This window comes from Bombyx mandarina, chromosome 22 (genome assembly GCF_030267445.1).
Source record: "Bombyx mandarina strain Sakado chromosome 22, ASM3026744v2".
In the NCBI taxonomy this organism is placed as follows: domain Eukaryota; kingdom Metazoa; phylum Arthropoda; class Insecta; order Lepidoptera; family Bombycidae; genus Bombyx; species Bombyx mandarina.
Window position 1 is genome coordinate 16,140,322 of NC_143228.1, and position 9,455 is coordinate 16,149,776.

The window sequence follows — 9,455 nt, forward strand, 5'->3', positions numbered from 1 at the left end:
TTTATCCGTAATAGGGCGACCAGAGCGACGTGCATCTTTGACATCAAATTTTCCGGATTGAAAACGCTTAAACCAAAATTGTGCTACTCTCACAGACACTGCACTAGGTCCATAAACATTGCAAATCTTTTTCGCGGCTTTTGTTGCATTTTTACCTTTTTTGTAGTAAAATTTTAAAATGTATCGAATTTCTTCATTAAATTCACTCATCTTAACAGTACCAAAAATAAATAAAAATCACACATTTTCCTAATTTGAATTTGGAATTATCTTCTTTAAAATTTAACTTTTTAATGATACCATAACCGGCCAGATACAAATAGTATTATTACAAGAGTAAGAGATATGAAAGATATTATTACAAGTTCATACATATTATAATGCGAAGACTTTTTCCCCAACCTATTATAATGATATGGAATATTCTAAAAGTTGAGTGGCGACCGCGTACCGGAAGACGTAGCGTTGGTAGGCCTCCCATAAGATGAACCGACGACCTATTGAGGTTCGCGGGGATCCGCTGGATGCAGGCAGCACAGGACCGATCTCTGTGGCGAGGCTTGGGGGAGGCCTATGTCCAGCAGTGGACGTCTGTGGGCTGATAATAATAATAATATAATAATTCTAAAAGTGGTTAAACACTAACAAAAGACTTTTCTTTCCATTATTAAGAAAACAACATTTAAAGCCTTTATTTTTCACAAATTATTTTACACAGTATTATTTAATTAAATAAAACTGAACTTGTCTTTTTTCTCAATGACAGAGAGTTTAATCAATCAATCAATATAAGAAAAATCCTTTTTTTTTTAAAACCTGTTTTTATATAAAAATAAATAAAAAAGGTTTGTCTTTACATACCTATTCACAATACAATTTACAATATTTTAATTAGGTAAGTATTTACGATACAGCCGAAATGGAGACACGGATTGCGTTGGTCTAGCGATGGTTAGATAAAATGAGCTCATTTGCTCTTTGGTAATGAATACTCATGCTCTCGACTACTCATGTGTAATTGCGCACATTGGAAGTAATAAATTGTGAAGGCCATTTTGATTACATTACCAACGTATCTTGTTACTCTTGATTGTAATGTGAGAGAAAATTATAGACTTTAATTTACTGTATAACAAAAAATTACAATAGTATCAAGAAATATTTACTTACTAGTGAAACGAGGTTAAGCTCTGCGATTACCTGTAATTGTGAGAAATACATTGCTTTTTTTAAGCTGCTCACGAGGAGCTTTGACATTTTGATGGTGCTATGATAAAAATCTTATTGACAACGACAACTATACAAGTTGAATCTTTCTTCTCAATCGTGTCACTCTTGACAGAGTGGTCGTGTTCGTCATATAGTGTTGGAAGGGGCAGACTTGATGCGTCTCACGATGTCCCGCCATCTCTCCTTGCTCGAGGCCATACTACTGCACTCATTTATTTAAGTTGAATCGAAATCGGGTGAAACGCTTAGTATCGCAGAGAGGACAAATAAATATAGAAATGAACATTTATTGGATAGAAGATAGATTATATAGGTATACATATAATATAATATAGGTATATATAATAACCTGCAAAATTATAATTTGTGTAATTACTGGTACATACTCCAGTAACCACTTAACACCAGGTGGGCTGTGAGCTCGTCCTCCCATGTAAGCATTAAAAAAAAAATAACAACAAAAAATAATAGGAGCCAGATCCCATAGACATCTACAACGCAAAGTAAATGCTGCCGCCCACCTTGAGATATGAGTTCTAAGGTCTCAGTACAGTTACAACGGCTGCCTCACCTTTCAAACCGAAACGCATTACTGCTTCTTGCATTATTTGTCCTGAAACTGGAGCATTGCTTTGCAATCGAAAAATATGCGTCCTCTCCACTTCTGATCGACAAATAACTAAACGAATTATCATAAGTTTCTGAGCTCGCACTCATTTAGGTTGTTTTCCTTCCAATTACAGAGCATAATGCGACTCAGTGACGCACAATGACGAACGGATGGAACGTGAATTAGTTTTCAAATGCATCAGCAGAGTACGCTAAGTTAGCACAGTTTTAATTAATATTGATTATTTCTAAGAAACTACGACGAAACGAAAGCCTTACAATTTTTTTCAACATTAAATAATATTGCTAACGATAATATAAACAAAATTTCGGTCAATGCCAACTTAAAGAAAAAACACTTGTCAATTTTCTGTCACTGAGTCGGTATCGATTGCGAGTATCACGCGAGAGCAGTACTTTTGAGAGTGCTCGATTGTGCGAAGCGTTGCTGTAGTTGGAACATTCAACGTTGAGCATTATGCCGCTTAATGCGCTCTTGTGCTGTAATTGGAAAACTACCTTAGTGAGCCGATCCATTTAAACCACAAGAATCCCCGACACGTACAATTGAACTTCAATATAGTTATTTCGGCGGTGTGATTCACGCTGCAACACGATTCGTCTCGGGCGGGGATGCGTTTCTAAAATTGGCACACATCTTAATGATCGGATTGTATCGTGATCTTATAATATAATTCGTCCAATAGTATATAATCAAAGAAAAAATTATAATTTAAACATTACTTCAGATCGATTGAGATTTTGGTCACATATCTCAAAGTCGGAGTGGTCACAAATAGTGTCTATTTCCTCTTTTAATCATGAAAAACTAGTTGCTCACGAAAAAAATTTTCACGATTGACTTCCACCGTGAAGGAATAACGACGTGTAATAAAATCAAACCCGCAAAATTATAATTTGCGTAATTAGTGGTGGTAAGAGCTCTTGTGAGTCCGCACGGGTAGGTACTAACACCCTGTCTGTTTCTGCCGTGAAGTATATAGCAATGTGTTTCGGTTTCAAGGGTGGGGCAGCCGTTGTAATTATACTTAGACATTAGAACTTATATCTCAAGGTGGCAGCATTTACGTTGTAGATGTCTATGGGCTCTGGTAACCACTTGACACCAGGTGGGTTATGAGCTCGTCCACCCATCTATGCAATAAATGAATAAAAAATCTATCCGGCTAGCCAGGTAAAAAAATCATCTACATTTATTTAGGACCTAGATACCTTTATACATAATAGACAGTAGCTAGGTCACCATGAGTGCGCAAAACAAAAGACTCATAACTGCGAACACCCGCGAACATAATTCACACTACGTATGTAAATGAATTTTCAATAAAATCGAGAATATATTGGCACGTGCCCAGTCTCGATGAAGACACGTGCTGATTTGAAGCACGTGCGCCACTGGGTCACGATCGTAATAAATCTTAGTAATTGTCTATGTAAATAGTACTGCCGAATTGTGTTCTACTGTGGACAGGTCGCAGAGTACGTCACAAACGTCTTTGGAAAACAACACCAAAGCTACGATGTGGCAAACTTTTGGCACAAATAATTCTCTTTTCTGTATTAAGGAGTGTTTTATATGAACAAAAAATTAATTAATTTAAAGTCTCTGATTTTTTATTATTTTTGAAATAAATAGGCAGAAGAATTTAAGCTCCACGTAGCGTGTTTACCCGCATCTGAAATTGGAATACATCTGAGACTTTGGACTAATGTAATACGTGATTGATTTGCGGTAAATAATACAATAATTTATGGAGGATGGTGATATACTATATTCGTTTGATTGCATAATAATCATTACTGAAAAAAAAGAAGATAAACGAAAAAGATACAAAACTTAATACTGATAATTGCCGATTCTAGGGAAGAATGGACAAGAGTTGCCAGCGCAAAAAAAAGGAAGATAAACGAAAAATATTCAAAACTTATTACTGATAATTGCCGATTCTAGGGAAGAATGGACAAGAGTTGCCAGCGCAAAACTACTATAACGTCTTCTTCCTATTCGTACACTCTTGACAGAGTGGTCGTGGTCATGCATCAGTCGGATCCTGTGACTCACTCCAACATAAATGATTGCTCTCACTCTGCGAAACATCGTGCCACATGGCGTCGCATCGGTAACGCAGGATCCGACTATAACGTCTAGCATAAGAAAATTAAAATTCAAACGTGCCTCGGAGGCACGCCGCGCGCCCGCCGCCGCCGCGTTAAGTTCGAGCGCACGTTCCGACGATGCGACTCATGAAGCGCCTAGCGCTACCCCCACCCCCGCGCCCGCGTCGACTACGTCATCGCGCGTCTCGTCCGTCGCGACCTCGATCGTTTCGAGTTCAGGCTCCGATACCGAATCGGAGATGGATTTCGAATCCGCGTCAAGCCCTCAGCCTGGAACTTCGGATGGGTTCCAAACCGTAACGCGCGGTAAAAAGCGTACTCGCGCCGTGGAGTCCCGGAGCTCCACGACGAAGCAGACAAAATCCGCGACCGCCTCCCGCCCGCAGGTAGTCGTGACACCGGAGTCGGACTCCGCTCGCCGCGTAACCCCGCCGCCGCGTCCCAAGCCCGCGCCCGCTCCTAAAGCAGCTGCCCCGCCCCCGCTGATTCTCCAGGAAAAAACTGCGTGGAACCGCGTTTCCCAGGCCCTTCAGGCAAATAAAATCAACTACACCCATGCGCGTAACGTCGCGCATGGGATTCAGATCAAGGTCGCAACGCCGGGCGACCATAGGGCCCTCTCAGCATACCTCCGAAAGGAGAACATAGGTTTCCACACCTATGCTCTTCAGGAGGACCGCGAGCTCCGTGTAGTAATACGCGGAGTACCGAAAGAGCTAGACATAGACTACGTTAAGGAGGACCTGATCGCTCAGGCACTCCCTATAGTTAGTGTGCATCGGATGCACAGCGGGCGGGGCAAGCAGCCCTACAACATGATACTCGTCGCGTTGGAGCCAACCCCGGAGGCCAAGAAAAAGATCTCATGCCTCTCGACAGTCTGCGGCCTATCCGGGGTCTCCATCGAAGCCCCCCATAAACGTGGCACTCCCGGGCAGTGCTACAGATGTCAGCTTTACGGCCACTCGGCTCGTAATTGCCACGCGCGCCCCCGCTGCGTAAAGTGCCTCGGCGACCACGCCACACTAGATTGCTCGCGTGTTAGGGAAACCGCGACCGAACCTCCAAGCTGTGTCCTATGCCTTAAGCAAGGGCACCCCGCGAACTACCGTGGATGTCCTAGGGCTCCGCGAAAACGTCCGACCCACCCAGCCCCCCGAACCGTCGGCCCAAAGACTTCGGCGCCTTCAGTGCCGAAACCCGCCTTCGGGCCGGCTGCAGTTCCCACGGTGTCGGCGTGGAAAAAACCGCTGCCGTATACGAAGGCGGGAACGGAAACCGCACCCCCGCCCCCGCTCGTGACACGCCCCGCGCCCCAGCCCCTGCTCGCACCTCGCCCCGCGCCCGCGTTCCGTCCCCCGCAACCCTCTGCCGTCAACGACTTCGCGCTCGTGCGTGACTTCGTCACCGCAGTCAACTTCGACCGTCTGCGATCGTTCGCAGACGCGATACGTAGGTCGGTAACCCCCGAACAGCGGCTCGCGGCCGCTTTCGATCACATGGACGTCTACGAGTCCGTGTCGCGTACGTTATAAAATCTTTACCGATAATCAATGGCGCAAAAAGGTAGAGAAAAACCGTATTCCCTTACGTTAGCATTCTATAATGCTAACGGACTCGCGCGGCAACGCGATCAAATTTTTGAATTCCTCCGCGATAATCTTGTAGATATTCTATTAGTGCAGGAAACCTGTCTGAAGCCCTCGCGTCGCGACCCGAAAGTCGCGAACTACGTCATGGTTAGGAATGACAGACTCACCGCCTCCAAAGGCGGGACTGCCATTTACTATAGACGGGCCCTGCACGTTGTCCCTCTCGATACTCCCTCGCTCTTACATATCGAGGCGTCAGTGTGCCGTATCTCGCTGACGGGACACCAGCCGATCGTCATCGCATCCGTTTATCTCCCCCCGGACAAGCCCCTTCTGAGCAGTGACATCGAGTCACTGTTCGGCATGGGAGACTCTGTCATCCTGGCAGGCGATCTAAATTGCCACCACACTAGGTGGAACTGCCATCGTACAAACGTCAACGGTAGGCGTCTCGACGCGTTTATAGACGACCTCACCTTTGAAATAGTCGGTCCCCCAACTCCAACAAGTTATCCGTATAACATCGCGCTCCATCCGAGCACTATAGACCTGGCATTGCTTAGGAACGTAACTCTGCGCTTACGTTCCATCGAAGCAATGTCAGAGCTCGACTCAGACCACCGACCTGTCGTTATGCAGCTCGGTCGCCCTCACAACCCAGTCACTGTTACGAGGACCATGGTGGATTGGAATAAGCTGGGCACGTGCCTAGCCGACGCCGTTCCGCCAATCCTCCCTTGCGGCCCGGATTCGAATCCATCCCCCGAGGACACCGTCGAATCCATAAACATCATTACCGATCACATCTCTTCCGCGATCATTAGATCTTCAAAAGAAGTCGATGTGGAGGACAGCTTCCACCGCATCAGACTGTCCCCCGATCTTAGGAATCTCTTAAGAGTTAGGAACGCGGCAATCCGGGCCTACGATCGTCTTCCCACGCATTCAAACCGGATTCGGATGCGTCGTCTACAACGCGAAGTCCACTCCCGCTTAAGCGACGCGCGTAACGATAATTGGCATAGTTATTTAGAACAACTCGCGCCCTCCCACCAAGCATACTGGCGACTAGCTAGGACTCTCAAATCCGAAACTACCGCTACTATGCCTCCCCTCGTACGCCCTTCAGGCCAACCACCGGCATTCGATGACGATGACAAGGCTGAGCTGCTGGCCGATGCACTGCAAGAGCAGTGCACCACCAGCACTCAACACGCGGACCCCGAACACACCGAGTTAGTCGACAGGGAGGTCGATCGCAGAGCTTCCCTGCCGCCCTCGGACGCGTTACCCCCCATTACCACTGACGAAGTTAGAGACGCGATCCACAACCTACAACCTAGGAAGGCACCCGGCTCCGACGGCATCCACAACCGCGCGCTAAAACTCTTGCCAGTCCAACTGATAGCAATGTTGGCTACAATTTTAAATGCCGCTATGACGCACTGCATCTTTCCCGCGGTGTGGAAAGAAGCGGACGTTATCGGTATACATAAGCCGGGCAAACCGACAAACGAAACTTCCAGTTACCGTCCGATTAGTCTCCTCTCGACGATAGGAAAAATTTACGAACGGCTCCTTAGGAAACGCCTCTGGGATTTTGTTACCGCGAACAAAATTCTCATAGACGAACAGTTCGGATTCCGCTCTAAACACTCGTGCGTACAACAAGTGCACCGCCTCACGGAGCACATTCTGATAGGACTAAATAGGCGTAAACAAATCCCGACCGGCGCCCTCTTCTTCGACATCGCGAAGGCGTTCGACAAAGTCTGGCACAACGGTTTAATTTATAAACTGTACAACATGGGAGTGCCAGACAGACTCGTGCTCATCATACGAGACTTCTTGTCAAACCGTTCGTTTCGATATCGAGTAGAGGGAACTCGTTCTCGTCCCCGTCAACTGACCGCCGGAGTCCCGCAAGGCTCCGCGCTCTCCCCGTTATTATTTAGTTTGTATATCAATGATATACCCCGGTCTCCGGAGACCCATCTAGCGCTCTTCGCCGATGACACGGCTATCTACTACTCGTGTAGGAAGATGTCGCTGCTTCATCGGCGACTCCAGATCGCAGTAGCCACCATGGGACAGTGGTTCCGGAAGTGGCGAATAGACATTAACCCCACGAAAAGCGCAGCGGTGCTCTTCAAAAGGGGTCGCCCTCCGAACATCACTTCGAGCATCCCACTCCGTAGTAGGCGCGCAAACACCTCCGCCGTTAGTCCCATCACTCTCTTTGGCCAGCCCATTCCGTGGGTCTCGAAGGTCAAATATCTAGGCGTCACCCTCGACAGAGGGATGACATTCCGTCCCCATATAAAAACGGTACGCGACCGCGCCGCGTTTATTCTAGGACGACTCTATCCAATGCTTTGTAGTCGAAGCAAACTGTCCCTCCGTAATAAGGTAACTCTCTACAAAACTTGTATACGCCCCGTCATGACGTATGCAAGCGTAGTGTTCGCTCACGCAGCCCGCACCCACTTGAAATCCCTTCAGGTTATTCAATCACGATTCTGCAGGATAGCCGTCGGAGCGCCTTGGTTCCTTAGGAATGTGGATCTCCACGACGACCTGGAGCTCGACTCTTTTAGTAAGTATCTACAGTCGGCATCGCTGCGCCATTTTGAGAAGGCGGCACGACATGAGAACCCTCTCATCGTAGCCGCTGGAAATTACATACCCGACCCAGTAGACCGAATGGTAAACCGTCGACGTCGCCCAAAGCACGTCATTACGGATCCTCCTGATCCATTAACGGTGCTTTTAGGCACCACAAGCACCGGTCACCGTCCTCGTCGAACCCGTCGCTTGCGACGAAGGGCTCGACGAGCGAACTAACCCATAGACACATCCCACTGAGTTTCTCGCCGGATCTTCTCAGTGGGTCGCGTTTCCGATCCGGTGGTAGATTCTGCGAAGCACTGCTCTTGCTAGGGTCAGTGTTAGCAACTCTCCGGTTGAGCCCCGCGAGCTCACCTACTAACGTTAGGGTGAAGCTGAAATAGCCTCTCAAGGCTATCAGCATAGGTAGGGAAAAAAAAAAAAAATTAAAAATTTCTCCAGCAATTAAAACGGCACTACGTGATTATTATGGGAAAGTGCGAATATATGGTAGTAATACTAGTAACTGAAGGAGGTCGAAGTATCTTCTGAGTTAGTAATGCATTGGCCATATGATTAACTCAAATTTGTATGGAGTTGGAACGTTTGCCTATGTTTGCCGCTAGCAGCGTTGTTCCAAGTGCATGCAAATTGGGTTAACTTTTACGCTATCGAGAACGTTAAAAAACTCACACTAAGCACGTAGGTCAGTCGGCAAAGAGATCGAATATACGAATCTGAACGTGTCCAAATTCGCATATTCGACCTTTTTGCCTAGCATCACTTGCCTTTGCCTAGCATCAATTGCCTTTGCCTACGTGGTACTACCACGCATGTCTCTCGAGACATGCTAGTAATGGGCCACGAGCGAGAATGTATTGGATCTTCACCTACGAAATTGCCGTTTAGGAATTAACATTAATGGCGATTTAGAATTTTATTTAAAAATAACATGGAATGCTATTTTCAAATTAATTCATTTGTTTGTTCATTAGTGTTTTATTCTCAATAGATCTTTATCTTTGTGGTCAATATGGACACGATATGATATTCATGGTTTACGAATTCCGTCGCGATGGCAATGCCAAGACCAATTACTAAAGAACATCAAGTATCAAAATCCACAAACACAATATTAAACGTCTCATATGAATCAAACTACAAATGTGCAGAAATTAAAACGTCTTCGTCAAATTACGATTCGGATTTACGTTCATTTAAACTGTGGGCGGATTCTTGTTCTATTCCAGAGAGTTTCGTTACGAAAATAAAAACAAC